This window comes from Saimiri boliviensis, chromosome 7 (genome assembly GCF_048565385.1).
Source record: "Saimiri boliviensis isolate mSaiBol1 chromosome 7, mSaiBol1.pri, whole genome shotgun sequence".
Lineage (NCBI taxonomy): Eukaryota > Metazoa > Chordata > Mammalia > Primates > Cebidae > Saimiri > Saimiri boliviensis.
In genome coordinates, this window is record NC_133455.1 from 8,258,435 (window position 1) to 8,275,376 (window position 16,942).

Consider the following 16,942-nt stretch of genomic DNA (forward strand, 5'->3'; position numbering starts at 1 on the left):
TATAGGGTCAGCCATTTCCACTTGCCTCTGGATTTTCCAGGGTCAACACCAGCCTCCTTCCCCCTCTGTTGATTCATTCATTCATTCATTCATTCATTCATTCATGTGTTCATTCACTTGCAACACATTTTAACTGAGTGCCTACTATGGGCTGAGGATATAGCAGTGAGCTGGCCAGATAGGTCCCTGCTCTCATGGAGCTGACATTCTGGTGACCAAAGACAATATATATCAGTGACAAATGCCCAGGATAATTTCAGGTGGTGATAAACACTGATGAAAATGAACAGGGTTACCCGGGCGCGGTGGCTCAAGCCTGTAATCCCAGCACTTTGGGAGGCTGAGGCGGGTGGAACACGAGGTCAAGAGATCGAGACCATCCTGGTCAACATGGTGAAACCCCGTCTCTACTAAAAATACAAAAAAATTAGCTGGGCATGGTGGCGCGTGCCTGTAATCCCAGCTACTCAGGAGGCTGAGGCAGGAGAATTGCCTGAACCCAGGAGGCGGAGGTGGCGGTGAGCCGAGATCGCGCCATTGCACTCCAGCCTGGATAACAAGAGCGAAACTCCGTCTCAAAAAAAAAAAAAAAAAAAAAAAGAAAATGAAGAGGGTGTTTGAGTTAGTGAGGGCCTTGGCAGTTTCTTTAGACACAGGGTCAGCGAGGGACTCTCTAAGGAGGTGACATTGAGCTGGGACCTGAAGATAGAAGATGACAGTCTCAGGCAGACGGAACAGCAGTGCAAAGGTATTGAGGCGGGCATGAGCTGGACGATTTGCCAGGTACTTAGGAAGGAACGGGTGAATGACGGGAAGGGAGATGGCAGAGACGAAGCCCAACGGCAGGGTTTGGCCCCAACCTGGGTGGGAGCCCCCAGGTGTGTACAGCAGGTTCCAGACGGCTGCAGCCCGGCCCGGGCCACGAAACGTGCTCCCCAGTGTCCCCAGCAACTTCCGAACTCAGCCTCGGTCAGTGTCCCTGGAGACTTCCTAACTCAGCCTCGTCTCCCCTCCTGTAAAATGGGTAGGTTCAAAGTCTGTCCCTCACAAAACAATTGAGCTGTTTGGGAAGCTCTTAGCTGCTACAGTTACTAACTCACAGTTCAGGAGGCCCCAGGGAGGCGGTTAGGGTGCAGTGTTCTTTGGCAGTTTTCTAAAGCTACTGTTCCCATTAGTTGCTCATGGACGGCCACTCAAAGCCCAGTAGCAAACAGAGTAGCAAACTAGGGTGTCTGTCTGTGATGGGGGAGGGGCGGGGCTGTCTGTGATGGGGGAGGGACGGGGCTGTCTGTGATGGGGGAGGGGCGGGGCTGTCTGTGATGGGGGGCGGGGCGGGACTCAGAGGATACCTCCCCAGAGCCCAGATTCCCAGCACTCATTTGGAATCACCGGCAAGTCAGGTTCTTTTCAGGTTTCCCTGCTTGTGACCAGGACCCCTTCTGCCCCAGGATAAGTGCTCACTCAGTGCTGGTACTGCTTCCTGCCATCTGGGAGGTGGGATTAATAACCCAACCGACGGCCAGGAAGGGAAGGGCCAGTCCCTTTCGGAACACACGCTGCCCCTTCTGGCCTCAGTCTTGCCATCTGTGACGTGATCGGCCCAGAAAACATTGCCATTTGAGTCTATAAGGTTTTCTGCGGGGGGTTTCCTGAGACCTTACAAAGCTGACAGACCCCCTGCCTGCCCCTCTCCTATGCCTGTGGGGAGCCCTCAAGAGGCAGAAGCTGGAAGAACCCCTGAAGACACCCCAAATGTCCCTCCTCCAACTTCAGATCTCAGAGCTGAATCTCATGGAAATCCAAATCCCCAGAGGGTTTTCAGGTGACCCAGGAGGGTTGCCAGGTGGCCTGGGGCTGGCGGAGGAGCTCCCCAGCCTGCTTCCCTCTCCCAAACCCTAGGTGGGGGGTGGGGGGCGGTCAGGCCTTCCTACTGTGGCTCCAGCTTTTTGCCTGGGGATTCCCACTGTCTGCCTGGGCAGAAATGGAGCCAGTGCGGCCAGAACAAGGAGGGCGGGCTCCACTGACCTATGACCCCTCCTGTTCCAGTCTGCAGACTGCTCCCCTCCACACCCACTTCCCTTTTTTCAGACAATGTCAGCCCCAGAGTCTCCCCCCCACCGGTCCCCCAAAAGCCCACAACGGAAGAGCCGGAGCGGGCAGAGAGGGACCTGGCTGCGGGGAGCCCGGCAACCCCAGCGTCCTGGAGGGAGGCGGAGGCACGCAGGGCCCCTGGAAACCACGGCCGCCTCCCCACCGCAGCCATTCCCCGCTCTCCCTGGGGGTTCTCAGATGTTGCCAGATGGCAGAACTGAATCTGCTGAGACGTCACTCCAAAAAAGGAAAGTTGAACTGAAAAAAAAAAAAAAATTCAAACTCTCCAACATCTTAGGAGAAAGCAAAAGAGGGGGGAGGCTCCTCGCCCGGGGCTCCCAGTGCCCTCTGCTGTTCAAAGAGAGCTCCCCTGGTTGGAGAGGGCCAACCTGGAGGCTGGGGAGGAGGGGGTAAATGAGGACACTGGGTTGTCAGGGCGGCCAGCGGGGCCAGGTTCCTGCTGGAGCGGAGTGGCTGCCTCTGCGTGGGGGATCGAGCACACGTGTGCCGTCTGTGACTGTGTGCCTGTGCGGGCCGGGCGTGCGTGGCTCCCAGGGGCACGCTCTGGGATGTGTGTGTGCGCGCGGGGGGAGGGGGGCACTGGCTCGCTGCATTGTCTCTGCATTTGTGTCCCTGAATGTCCCCAAGTGGGACTTCACTCAACAACACATTCTTGAGTCCCTACTGCGAAAGGGCAGTGAACAAAACAGAAATCTCTGCCCTTATGACGCGGGCATTCTAACGTCTGTGTCCCCCGGGGTGCTGTGAACTCGCGTGGGTGTCCCAGTGTTTGTCTGTGTGAGACCTGGCATCTCTGGTCCGGGGCGGGTGGTGAGTCTGCAGGGTGTTTACCGGGGCTGCGTCTCGGGTCTGGGGAGGCCCAGCGTGCTCCTGCCTGGAGAGGGCTCTGCGCGCTACTGTCTGCTCGCGTCCCCAAGTGCCCCACCAAGCGTGCTCTTAGAAGGCCCCGTGTGGGGCCCTCCCTGCGCGCCCCCTCCGCATCCAGTGGCCCCTCCAGAGTTATAATTTAATAGCTGAAACGCGATTCCAGTAAGGTGCAGGAGGGACTGGGGAGGAGGAGGATGGGGCGGGCTGGGAGGCGCTTCCCCCTACCTCCACGGGGAGCTGCCAAAAAGAAACTCGGCGTCGCGCCCAAGTGTGTGCGTGCGTGTCTGTGTGTGTGGCGGCGTGCGCGCGGGAGTGGGGACGCGCAGGCCCTGGGGAGACGGCGCGGGCCCTTTAAGGAGCCGGAGGGGGCCGGGCCGGGGCGCGTCTGTGCGGGCGGGGAGCCGGGAGCTGGGAGGCCGAGCCGCCGCCTCCCGGGCTCCCGCCCCGCCCCCTCCTCCCCCTCCCGCCGCCGCCACCGCCGCCACCGCCGCCGCGGCCGCCGGGGAGCGCGGAGCCGCGGGCAGGCCGGGCCGCACCGGAGCCCCGCGTCCGCCCGCGACCCGCCCGAGCCCTGCGCCCGCGCCCTGCGCCTCACGATGCGCGCCAAGTTGCGGGCCGGGGACCCCGGGCCGGCGCCCTAGGAGGCGGCGGCGGGAGGATCGCGTCCCGACCAGAGGCTGGGCCTGCTGCGCGCCCCCAGCCCGATCGGCACCGCCACTTGCCTGAGCGCCCCAGCGGCCCGAGCGCGCCCCAAGCCCGGGCGCCACTGCTGCCACCTCCGCGAGGTGAGTTGGGGCCGAGGGTCCCCGCGGAGGGCGGCGGGGGGGAGGCGCGGGGCGCGCTTCCGGGGGATCCGGGGAGGATCAGGCGGCGCACGCGGCTGAGTTGGCGGGGCCCCTGCACTCCGAGTTGGCGCTCTCGGGGGGCGGCCTGTCGGGGAGCGAGGCGCCCCGTCGACACTGCGGCCCGCGTGCTCGGGGGCGCCTGGGAACTTAGGGGAACTCCAGCTCCCCAGCGAGGGGGCGGGAAGGAGGGAAGTGGCGTTGCGGTGGGCGGGGGGCGCGCTGGATGTGCACGGAGCGGCCACCCACCGTGTGCGCCGGCTCTGGGGACTTAGCCACCAGGCGTCCGTGGTCCCCGGTGCAGCCCCAGACCTGGGGGGGCGACACTGCGCCTTATTTTCCTTCGGGCAGCGCGGGTTTGAAAGCCCTTGTAGATGGCACCCCGAGCTCTCTGGCCTGGCTGTTGTGGAAGGGCGCGTGGGGTCTCCCATCAGCCGAGGGGGAGAGCCAGCCTTGCCCGTGTGGGACTTGGGGCCACCGGGCGCTGGGCGGAGTCCCTAGGGAGAGGCGTCCGTGTCCCCCTCCCCCGCGGGCCGGTGTTCCTGGTGTCTGGGCCTGCCTCCCGCGGCTGGTGACGCCTCATTGGGCCGCCTCCTGGTCCCTCCCCCGGGCTGTGCGGTTACTTGGGATGCCACTACTTTGCGAAGTTGGAATTCAGAGCTGATCCCACTTGGGCAGGACTGGGAAGCCCCGGGCCCAGGTGTTGAGGGCAGCTTCCTCCGAGGCCTGCGGGGTGTGGGGGCACCCGTGGGGCGCGCCCTCCCCGCCCCGGACACTTGCAGGGCGAGCAAGCCGAGGGCGGGAGGGCACGGCGGGCGGGAGGGAGAGACACCCTGTACCTGGGAGCTGCTGTTGCCCCGGCCCAATTAGCTTGCGGCGCCCGGCGTTATTTTTACAGCGCAGGTTTATTTTTTTGGAAGCGAGTGTCCTCCCGCCGCCTGTTCGCGCGCTCCGGCTCTCCGAGGGTCTGGTGCTGGCAGCGGGGGCGGATCTGTTCTGGCGGCTCAGCCTCCTCCCTTCCTCCCCCTCCTCCTCTCCCCCGTTGGTGAGAACTGGTTTTATGATGATTATTATTTTTTTTCCCTTTTTGCAGATATGGAGGAAGGATGTGTGAGGGCGGGAAGGGGGGAGGGAAGAGGGGAGGAGGGGAGAAGGCGGAGGACCCTGGGGCTGGGTGGGGGGCTCTGGGCGCGTTGGGATGCGTTGCCGCTGCCTTGACTTTGCCCCTTTTCAGCCAGGTCTGGGTCCCTGCGGCAGCTTCGATGTGAGGGGCTCTCGTGGTCAGGCTGCGCCGGGAGTGCGACCCTGGGCAGGCTGCGCACCTCGTAGGTGGCCTCTTTTGGGCGTGCTGAGGAGGGGCCGAGCAATGGGAAGCAGCCTTGAGGTGGGGGGATGGCGCACTGTGCACCTTTGCCACTTTCCTGGAAATGGGACCCTGGACAGAGACTTAACCTCTCCATGCCCGTCAGGTTTCCCATCTGCACCATGAGGGTCACAATGGCACTGAGTTCACAGGGTGGTGGTGACAGCTGACCGTCTGTCCCAATCAATCCCTAGGTACTTGGAGGTGTTACTGTGACTACTGGGTCGCCATTCTTACTCCTCGGTTCTAGGATTTCGCTTTTAATGCAGCGTGGCCCTGTGAAAAGGGGCCGCCTCGTCTTTGTCTGGGGGTGGGCAGTGGGGACATTTGGGGGAGGGAGGGGGCCTTTTCCCACTCCCCTCTGCTTGTCCTGAGAGGATGAAGAAGGGCAGGTGCCCCCACCCATTGAACAGATGCAAAGACTGAGTCAGGCCCAGCAGAGCGCCGAAGGGGGGGTGGAGCCTGCGGTGACTGGCGAGTCGGCAGCGGCTGCGAGGGCATCCCGGGCCCTGTCTGGCTTCCCCGAGCCGCCTGCCGTGTCCCTGCTTGGAAATGCACTGCTGCCACCGCCAGCGGGTGCCGGGGGAGTCTGTGGTGCCCGTGCCCAGACGCGGGGGCGGGAGCATAGCGGGCCCCAGCCCTGGCCTCTTCCCACTGAGCTATTTACGCTGCTGGGGATCAATAGTATTGATAAATCCATGTAAATGGTAATGTGGCTGTCAGGCCCCGGTGAGGGCTGGAGATCCCGCCTGGGGCCACGCGCCCCCTCCCCCTCTCAGGGAGGGTTTGGTTACGTGGGAAGGGTTTATTTGGCATAATCTGTTCTTTTCCCCCAATTAATGAGACTCATGCCACTTCCTAAAGATTTCCCCGGGCTCTGCAAACGCGAATTTACTGCATGGAAGCCCTGGGCTGCGGGGAGCTCGATTGTTCTCCGGGCCGGGCGGGGGAGGGGGCGCTGGCAGTGCAGACACCCACCGCGGGAGTTGGAAGGCAGCCCCAGGAGGCCTGGCCCCCAGCGTCTGCCATTCACGCTGGGTGTGGAGGCTGCCTGGCCTGGTTTCCCCCTGGCTGCGAGGGGGCGCGATCTTACTTCTGTGTTCCCAACCCCCACCTGAGAGTGTGGGTGGAGAAGTTGGTGCTGCTCTCCGAGATGGGAGGCGGGGGTGGCACCTACGCAGAGCCCAGCCGGAGGGTCTCCTGGAGTACTGCCTGGGGGAAGGGGGCGCTTACGGCAGAGTCGCCCCAGCTCTGCCTCCTGACGCTGTCTGAACTGAAAAGCCCCAGGAATGCCGCCTGTGACCGTGGGGGGTTGAGAGCTTTTATTTGTGTGTTTTTCCTTTCTCTGTTTCCTCTTCGTATCTCAGAGGCTAAACAGCAGCTTCCCCAGGTGACGCCTTGGAGACTGGGGACCTGCCGGCGGGAGCTGGTAACTCCGGCCCGAGATGCGGGTGGCGGGGGCGGGGGGGGGGGGCAGAGAGGGGCCAAGCTCGGGCTGCTGTCTGAGGAGGGCAAGGTTTTTTTAGGCCCAGACCAAGGGTGGCAGCTTAGAAGGCCTGTGTCCCTAGGTGGGTGTGTGGGGTCCCCAGGGAAGTGATGCTTGGGAAAGGCCAGCTGGGCATCTTTTGAGGGAGCTTGGAGGCAGGGAACCGACTTTTCAACCCATCCGGGGAATCTCAGCCTCCACACTGGAAAAGGCTACCGATAATACACTAGCGATAAGAACCAACACCTACGTGTGCCAGGAACTGTGCGCTACGAAAATCACTTGTCTACTCTTCACAACCCTTCTATGAGTTGGTGCGTTTATGATCTCATTTTATAGATGGTGAACTTGAGGCACAGAGAGGTTAAGTGACTTGCCCGAGGTCACACAGCTTGGACGTGGAACTAGGAATTAAGACCTGGGATTATTCAGGATCGTGTTAGTGCAGCAAGAATTGTGGCTGCAGAGCTGCTTTGCGGAGCTGCCACGGAGGAAGACATCAATGACGTTTCTTCTTTGAGCAGCACCTACGGATCTTTGCCCCAAGGGGGGGCAGGAGACTGAGAAGTTGTTCTCCCCAGGGTTTGGGGAGAAGGACGGGGCCTGGCATTTCTTTGAAGTCTCATTTTATCTTAAACACTCATGCAAATTTGGCATTCGCCTTGGCGACGCTGCTGTGTTTATTTTGAAATGAAAACATGGTTTTGAATTATTTAGCACGGTGCTCCAGAAAGCTGCAGCTCGGTGTTCTGTGGCCTGGAGTGCCCACAGGCCAGTGCGTCGCCCCGGGGTACGGTGCAGCCGGGGCCTGTGCTCAGTGAGGCCCTGGGGCAGATGGCAGCTGCGCTCCCATTTTCCAGATGACGGCACAGGCCCGGGCTCGCCCGAGGTTGCGCAGAGGGAGGACCTGTGTTTACGATGAATGAATGAACTTCTCGTGTTTTAGAGCAGAGCGAGGCTTCTGAGCCCGGGCACTTCCACACTGCTCCGCCCATTTGGCCCCAGACAGCCTTGAGGAAGGAGCTTTTGGTTTATAAATGTAGAAAGAATTGTCCTAAACAAATATTAGAGGATAATCCCCAAGAGAGGTGCCAAGTTAGCACTGCAGGCTCCAGCGTGGCCATTTACAAACAGTGGGCCCGGGTGAGTGCCCCCGGCTCTCAGGGGTTAGGTACCCTCATCTGCAAAATGGGGACATTGCTGGCCACCTGTGCCACAGTGGAGTGCTTCAGGGGCGAAGGGCGTGGAGATTGGGTTTGCCGCTCAGCTCTGTAGCTTCAAGCTGGGAACCAGTTACTCACCTTCTGGGGCCTCAGTTTGCGCGTCTGTAAAATGGGGATGCTGCTGCTGCTTCTGACTCTGTGGTTGTGAGGATTGAATGAGTTCCTCTGTGTCCCAGGAGCTGCTATTGGATGGAGAGCAGAAACTTTGCTATAGAATTTGTTGTGTGGACCCCGGTCCCCACCTACAGGCTTCTCGGACGCCACCCGTTCCTCCCTCTTCAAAGCTGCTCAGAAGGGTCCTCTAGCGTGGACCCGCCTCTTTCCCAGAGCCCCCGCTTGGGCTTGCTGCCCTTTGGAGATGGTGAGCTCCTCTTCCGTGGGTCATGAGTGTTTCACAAATGTGCTCACTCCCTCCCCCCTGCCCTGAAGGCTGGGGAGGTTTTCCGTTAGCCTTTGATCACAGTGTCTGTCGGGCATCGGGAATCCTTGGAGGTCATGGGCAGCCTGGAGAGTGGGCGAGGCTGTGGGGAGGGCGGGGGAGGGCGGGGGAGGCCTTCTGGGGGAGGGCTCAGTTTCCCCTCTGCTCCTGGTCCCTGAAAAAAGGAGTAGGGTTTGAATCGTGCTTCCATTCTTTAAGAACTTGAGTGAAGCCTCTGACTTTCTGGGCTTGATTTCCTGATTCTTAAAAGGGAAGAGAAAATCACGCCTGCCTTAGAGGGTAGCCTGAGACGGCTGTCCAGAACTCCCGCGGTGATGGCAGAGGATGCCCCTGCGCTGTCCCGTGCTTTACCCACTAGATGTCTGTCACCCGAGAGCACTTGAAAAGTGGGTCCCTGCCACTGAGCAGCTGAGCTGGCCGTGTTATTTAATTTTAATTCACTGAAATTTAAATAGCTACCCGTGGCTGTGGCTAATGGCTGCTTCACCCTACTGCACGGGGTTGGGATGAAGTCATATTCGGTGTTTGGGAGCAGGACCTGAGCTCTTGGTATCTGATTCCTTACTAAGGCCCCACCTGCACCCCAACTTTTTTTTGAGATAGGGTCTTGCTCTGTCACCCAGGCTGGAGTGCAGTGGTACCATCACAGCTCACTGCAGGCTTGAACTCCTGGGCTCCGATGAGCCTCCCGCCTCAGTCTCCTGAGTAGAGTCGCTGAGAGCCAAGAGGCCTCGGGCGTTAAAACTGCCCACGAGTGCTGGGGGAGTCTCCCTCCAATCCCACCCTCCTGGCTTCTGTTCCCGGGACTTGAAGCCAGTCCCTCAACTGGAGGATGGAATTTTAGTTTTTACTTACTTTAATAAATTTGAGGCCGCATGCAGTGGCTCACGCCTGTAATCCCAGCACTTTGGGAGGCTAAGGCAGGCGGATCACGAGGTCAGAAGTTCAAGACCAACCGGACCAATATGGTGAAACCCCATCTCTTATGGGTGAAACCCCCTAATTTTGTAAAAATACAAAAATTAGCCGGGCGTGCTGGTGTGCGTCTGTAATCCTAGCTACTCAGGAGGTTGAGGCACGAGAATCACTTGAACCCGGGAGGTGGAGGTTGCAGTGAGCTGAGATTGTGCCACTGCACTCCAGCCTCGGTGATAAAGCGAGACTCCATCTCAGTAAATAAATAACACATAAGGAAATAAATTTGAGTGGCCACCTGTGGCTGGCCGACCCTATTGGACGGTGTGTCCACAGCGTCTCCTATACCTGGAGCCGTCTCCCCAGATCCTTCCTTGGCTGTCACTTCTGGAACACAGGAGACAGCCCAAGTCCTGCGAAGTGTGGGCAGTTCTTACCTCCCGGGGCTGAGCTCACGTGGAAAAACCTTTGTGCAGGTTCATGGGGGCCAACCCAGCCGGATCCAGAGGAATCCTCAGTTAGTAGAGACTCCCCCAGACACCCTTCGCGGGGTCTGTCTGCACAAGCCGATACCTGCACGAGACACCTTCCTGCTCTCTAAGTGGGATCATATGTATTTTTTTCTGATATGAATTAATACATCGTGGACTTCTTTGATGAACATTTTTGGGGATAATGTTGCTTTTTATACTTTGGAAAAATATAGAAAAACAAAAAGTAATGCATTCCAAACTCTGCCAGTTGCTTTGGGCTTTATAAAAGCTTAATTTTTAAATTATAGAGAATGCACTGACTTGTAAAAAAGAAAATGAACGCATTGCGTCAACGTCTCCCTGGGTTCCTGCCCTCCTGGTTTCTGTTCCCCAAGGCGGTGGCAGCTTGGAGCGCTTGGGCTTCCTCTGAGACGCTCTCGGCATATGCTGGCCTTAAATGGACTGTCTGTGTGCGTTCCCTTTAACAGCAAACACCAGAGTGGTGTCACCCCATATACTCGGATCTGATTTTCGCCGTCATCGTCACATCCTACGTTGACAATGTTGTCCTCAAGCCGACTGTGGAACGTGGAAAAGTAAGGTTGGCCAACCGTGGGTGTGAGGCCGGGTCCTCGCGTTTTCACGCGGTGCGCAAGCTGAGAATGGCTTCTCCGGTTTTTAATGGTTGAAGAAAATCAAAAGAAGAATAATATTTTATGACATGTGAAATCATATGAAATGCAGATTTCGGTGTCCATAAATACAGTTTTATTGGAACGCAGCCACGCTCGCTCATTTACATGTTGTCTGTGGCTGCTTTTGGGTACAACGTTTGCAAAGTTGAGTGGTTGTGACAGAGGCTGGAAGGCCCGCGGAGCCGACAGTGTTGACTCTCTGGCCCTTCCCAGGAGATGCTTGCCGATCCTGATGCGCGACCTCACAGTTTCTGACCTCAGTGTAGCCTGTGTGCACGGTTTCCCTGTTCAGGAAACCGCGGCCCAGAGAGGGGTGTGAGTTTGAAGGTCATTCCAAGAAGGCCCTAAAACCCCTTCTTCTAGCCTGGACTCCTGTTCTTGCTGAGTTACGCTGATGCTCAGGGTTAGAATTTGCTGCTGTAGAATGCAGTAGAAAAGTGGAGGTGGTTAAGTCAGGAAGCAGTTGGCCTGATTTTTGGCACAATTTTTTGGCCTCTTAAAATCCTGAGACTGTGATACCGTCTTAGGAGTGGTACATAGTCGCTGTGGCACCTACTCCGTGGCACTGTGTGTTTTTCACAATTTCCCAAAGCCTTAACCCATCTTGTTTCCCTCTTAGCTTTGACTACTAGGAAGCTCAGAGCCAAATTTGCAGCCTGCCTTCTGCAATCACTGGTTTTTGTTTTGGCTTTATCTGCGTCATCCTGATTTTGGATTTGCCTCTGATTTTTTTTTTTTTCTCTTTGCCCTGACCTTGCTCCCCGATTTTTATCTTATCTTACGCATTCTGGAGAGTTGTCTCAGTTCCTGAGGGCAGATGGATCACGCAGGAGCAAAGCAAAGGAAAACGCTTTGCAAGATGCTTTCGTGCCCCATCCTCTGCGCCGACATCCGCAGGAGGAAACCAAAGCCTGGCCCCATGGAGTGTCTTCACCGAGGTCAGACCCTGGGTGAGAACTGCGCACTGTTTTGGGGTCCGACTGGGAGTGACAGGGAGTGACTTGGATGGTGAAAGATGTCCCTTTCAAGGGCCTTATGGAGCTCTCGAGAACTGCTTGGCCTGAGGGAAGGCCCCGGGGCTGGGGCGCTCAGCACCTGGTGCTCACAGACCTTGGGATTGTTTCGGAGGCAATATTACAAGTGCGTCCGAAACCGAGGGTCTTCTCGGGCATCTGGTTCCAACTTGGCCTTGGGCCGATGCTTTCCGGTGCCCCCGCTTCCTCCTGCTGACCTTTGTTTGCATTTGGAAGGAAATGGGGGGGAAAGGTGAGTCAGAGGGTGGGCTGTGGGAGGTGGAATTGGACCGGACCCGGGTGAGCAGTCACCACTGGCCTGCACGTGACTGTGTGTGCGCGCGTCTGTGCCTGCCGGCTGGGGGCTCCAGGGGTCAGTCTCTTCTGGGGTCCGGAGGCCCTCTCTGCCTCTTGTCTCCAGGGCTCACTTGGTTTTCCGTGGCTGGGGTTTGTGTTTTAGGGCTGATGAGTGGACCAGGAGGGACCCTCAGGTGTGAGTGATCTGGCCTTGGACACCAGCAGAGGCTCCAGGCAGAGTTCCTCAGTTTGCCCAGTGGTGAAATGGGGTGATGAGTGGCACGTGACCTCACCGGCTGTGAAGCGGAGGCATTTAGGGGCCTGTTGAGCTGTGGTTGTCCCTGCAGACCGTGTTGTAGCCCCCCTCCCTCCTGTCTGTGACTCATGGGCCCAGAACAGTGACCCCAGGGCCAGGCAGGTGGACCCAGCAGTCTCCTTGTCATTGCTCAGGGGTGTCCAAAAGGGACATGGGGACCCCACCTGTGTAAAAAAAAAGTGGATCCAGGACCCCGCCTCCCCCGGGGCCCTGTTCTGGGCTTCCTCCTGGGGTGGGGACAGGGTCCCAGCCCCTCTCAACCCACCTGGGACTGCAGCCGCCTCCTGGCCGCTCCCTGGCCGTCGTCCTGTGCCCACTGCCCCTCTCTGCAGGCAGCCCAGTGGAACACAGCAGCGAGAGTGACGTGGCTCCGTCAGCCCACGGGGCTGCCCACCGCTTCTCACCTCCACGGAGGCCTGTACGCCCCCCTCTGACCGCCCGTGGCCTTCCCTCGGCCCACTCTCCACAGTGCTGCAGTGAGGCTGGGGAGACATGGGGCCGGGTCTGGAGGCGGGGTGGGTGGAGGAGTCGATTTCTCTTTGTGACCCAGGGGACCTGTCTGGGGATGCTCTAAGTCATTAGTCCCAGAGGCCAGACCCACAGGGGAGGGCCTCGGAGGACCCTGTTTGTGCTCACGCTAAACTCTGTGGTACCTGCTGAGACCCTCAGGGAGCATGGGCCCCAGTGTGGCTGTGGTGTCCCCATGACCATGGCCACTTGCCTGACCCAGCTCTGCTCCGGAGGCTAAAGAGGAGAGCCTGCTGGGTGGGGTGGGGGCCGGATGCAGTCCAGGCCCCTGGGTGGGCCTCTCCCTAGGCTGGGCCAGGCCTGTCAGCGTGGGGCCAGCAGGGGATGTCACCCTCCAGAGGCTGGCAGGAGTCAGGGGCCAATTCCAGGGTCCTGGGGGCTTGGCCAGGTCCACCGGGTCAAGATATGGGAGGAATTCTGAGTGGCGGTGGCGCCTAGGTGGTGCCCACAGCTGGGTAAACCGGGGGACGAGGCAAGTGGGAGAAGCTGGGAGACACCCGCTTTCGCCTGCCACACTGCCCACCCATGCCACCTGCCACCCCGCCCACCCACGCCACCTGCCAGCCTCCTGGTGTTTTTAAGCACTTTTGCATCCTCTGCCACTCTGGTGCCCTGGCCGGGCTTCCGTACGGCACTGGACAGTGCCTCTGCCCCCTTCCCGCCCATTCACGTCCCGCCCAGAACCTCAGGATGTGACCTTATTTGGAAACGACGCCTCTGTGGATGCGTCTAACTCAGATGAGCTCAGCCGGGCGGGGGGGGGGGGGCCCAAATCCAGTGGTCATTGTCCTCAAAGGAGGACAAAAAGACACAGAGGAGGAGGCTGTGCGACAGCGGAGGCAGAGACCAGAGCCAGGCGGCGCAGGCCGGGAAGCGGGAGGCTGCGGGAGGAAGACCGGGGACAGCCCCCACCGAGGCTCCAGCAGGGGCTGCCCCTGCCACACCTTGATTTTGAACTCTGGCCTCCCGAGCTGTGAGAAAGTACATGTGGGTGGCTTCGTGTCCCGGTGTGTGGGGCTTTGCTGACAGCAGTTCTGGGAAGCAAACGCAGCTCCCGTCAGGGCCGGGTCCTCACTGGTCACCCGGAGACCCCACGTGGCAGCCATCGGGAGGCCTGTGACAGCCAGGGCAGGACAGTCCTGCTGCTGCCGTGAGGCTCTGCCCTCCGCAGAGGCCCGCGCTCTGCCACCTGCTCCCCTGGCCCGCTCTGTTTCGGCCACACCAGCCTGAGGCCTCGACATTTACAGTGAAATGCACCAGCAGCTCCCGCCGCGGGGCCTTCGCTCTGGCCCCGCCGGGGCCCTCTTCCCAGAATCCGCAGGCCTCCGCTCGGCCTTCACCCTCTTTCTGTGATTTCCTCCCTCCCCCACTTCTTCCCTTCCCTCCCTCCCTTCCCCCCCACCCTCCTTCCTTTTCTTCTTTCTAGTTTCTCTCTGTCACCCAGGCTGGAGTGCAGTGGCGCGATCTCGGCTCACTGCAACCTCCACCTCCTGGGTTCAAGCGATTCTCCTGCCTCAGCCTCCTGAGTAACTGGGATTACAGATGCCCGCCACCATGCCAGGCTAATTTTTTGTATTTTGAGTAGAGATGGGGTTTTACCATGTTGGCCAGGATGGTCTGGAACTCCTGACCTTAGGTGATCCGCCCGCCTCGGCCTCCCAAAGTGCTGGGATTACAGGCGTGAGCCCCGGAGCCCGGCCTGATGTTTGCATAGTTAAAATTGCCCCCTCTACCGCTCCCTGCGGTTGTTTCCCAGGGTGCCGCCCTCTGATGGATGGTGGTTTCACATGCCCATCACCTTGCTGTCTTCTGTCCTTCCTGCGAGAATGGACCATTCCACAAGGGTGGGGATGCCTGTCTGTGTCCCAGGTTTTAGAGCAGCACTGGGCACACCATGGGTGCCCCATAGATATTGAACGTTGGGCTCTGTCTGGGCATGGCCTCACCTGGTGCCTTGGTGCCCGTTGGGGATCCCAGGTCACCCATCCATCCCTGTGCCTGTCACCCGTACCCTCCCTGCCTGTGGCCCCTCCTGCTCCCACAGAGCCCCCAGGTCACTGACCCTGTGGCCATTTCCTCTCTCTGCCTCTTCTGGTGGCTGTGATCACCCCTCGCTCGCACTGAGCTCGGCCCCTGCGCTTCACGGGTGAACATGAGCCCACAGTGAGGCCCAGAGCGGCCAGGCTGTGGGAGAGCCAAGCTTTGCCTACTTCTAGCTTCACGCCTCCGTTTCTCCATCTGTAAAATGGGCATAAGCAGATTCCTCTCTCTCGAGGTTGTCCTGAGCATGACGTGAGGTCCTGCGGGAGCTGACTGCCTGGCGCTGGGCGCACGGAGAAGCCTCCACGTGGGCTGGGCTGGCGCTGACTGTTTTCTGTTTGCCGTGTGGGTGTTCCCTTCGCCAAGTGTTGGAGGAAGTTGGGGCATCACAACCAGGTGACTCCAGGGACTGGGGAGGGACTTTAAACCCGAGTTCCCATGGATGGGTGGCTCGAGACAGACCCTTCCTGGCCTTTGCTCCTGTCCTCGAGGAACCAAGCTCGAGGGGGTCCAAACCCACGGCTGCTTCCTGGGCAGATTCCCAGGGCCGGCAAGGCTTGTCTGCTGTTTGGCAAGACCCCAGTGAACTCTGACCCCTCTGTGTTTCTTCAGCCGAGTTCTTCTGTGGCTTGGTGTTTGGCTTCTGCGTCTGTAGAACGGGGTTAACTGCAGTGCCCGCTGTGTGGGGAGCGGACGCCTGGGGGGCTGCTCTGACGATGACACTCATGCACACGTGCCGTGGACGTTGTCACAGCTGTCTGTGCCCTGGGGCTGGGGCGGGATCCCCCGTGCTGCCACGTGCTCGGGCTCCCTGGGCTTCGTAAGCTGTGCATGTACTGGAGGGTGCGGGAGGGAGAGCTGCTTCTGCGGGCGTCCTGGTGCGGGAGTGGCCCCTGCCCGGTGTGGCTGTCTGGTGTATGAGCAGGGAGGGGCAGAGGGGCGGGTGCTCCAGCCAGGGCCCTGAGCTGGCAGAGAAGATGGAGGCAAGCCCGCTTAGCACCACACGGGTTAGCTCATCTGAGCTGCACAGTAACCCGGTGTGGCCACAACTGTTAGTTTCCCTGTTTACAGATGGGGACCCTGAGGCACCGAGTGGTGACGTCATTGGCTCAGGACTCACGGCTCCTAAGCTGCTTGCTTCGTGGGCAGCTGTCATGGGCAGGGCCCGTTCCGTGCTTTCGTTCCGTTCCCCTGGACTGTGGCCCTCTTGAGTGACCAGGGACAGTTCTGGGTCCTCCTTGTGCCCAGCCCTGGGCATCGAAGCCCATGTCTCTGCCCCGACCCAGCCCATCCCCCTCTGGGTCACCCTCGAAGGCTCCCGGGCTGTGGCCAGCTCTGCCGTGCAGGAAGCTGACCCTGCCTGTCTTGGCTTCTCCCTGCTTGGCTATAAATAGCAGCTGCCGCGGCGGGCAGGAAGCTGCATCTCCCGGCACCTGGGCCCTGGGCGCTGCCCCCTTGCCGCAGCGACGCCTCCCGGAACTGTGCGGCCCTCTGTGGGAACGTGGAGGTGGAAGCGTGCTGTGCGCTGGGTGTGTGCTCTCCGGTTTGCTGTGTGACCTTCAGGCTCTCGCCGCCCTCTCTGTGTCACCGCCCCCAGCCGTGGGTCCAGGCCGCCTCCTCGCTCGCCGTGCCATCAGGAGTGCCTTTGGGTGCTTGGAGGTGCGGAGGGCGCAGCGTGAGGTTTGACGTTGGGAAGGGGACCTCGCTTTTGCCTTGGAGAGAGGGGAGTGGAGTGGGAGGGGCACGGGGGAGCCTGGGGAGGGAGCTTCCCAGAGGAGGCATGCTGTGTCTGGATGCTCAGCTGGACGGTGGGAGGCTGGAGCGCCATGGTGACGCAGAACCGCCCGGAGGGCCCCTGACCCGGAGGTGGCACAAGGGGAGGCCACAGGCCCTGGAGACTCAGCCCCCTGCCAGGTTGCTGTGTGATTTTCGCATGGCCTCTCTGGGGCCTGTGAAATGTGAGTGATGCCACCTCGCAGCAGCTCTGGCAGGAAAGAGACACCGAAGGGCTTTGAAGCAAGGAGGGCGTTTCATCGTGCGTTTTGTGGTGCCCTCGGTCGCCTTTCAGTGCCACGAGGGCTCACGTTGCTGATGGCTTTATGTGCTTCTGGAGCAGGGCTCGCCTGGTTCCTTGCTCACCTGCCCCGGGGCCCTGGCTCCTGAGCAGGGGCTGTGAGATCGTGGTCACGGGAGCTGGGGGGAGGGTGCTGACCATGCCAAGGACATCCGGGGCAGCTTCGGGTGGCCTCCGATTTCCCAGCCCCCAACTCCCCATTTTGAGAGACACCAGCTGCGGAGTGGGGCGCTGGCTGCTCGGGCCCTTGGGCGTCTTC

At 60.0% G+C, this 16,942-nt stretch overlaps 1 protein-coding gene across 31 annotated transcripts in view; it reads left to right on the forward strand.

Annotated features, from left to right (window-relative positions):
* Positions 1 to 3,445: 3,445 nt before the first annotated feature.
* NCOR2 (nuclear receptor corepressor 2) overlaps positions 3,446 to 16,942 on the forward strand; it is a 243,319-nt gene continuing 229,822 nt past the window's right edge. For all 31 annotated transcript variants that reach the window (XM_074402040.1, XM_074402038.1, XM_074402057.1 and 28 more), the window contains exon 1: positions 3,446 to 3,764. The gene's annotated coding sequence lies outside the window, so the exon portion shown is untranslated. The remainder of the gene's footprint in view (positions 3,765 to 16,942) is intronic.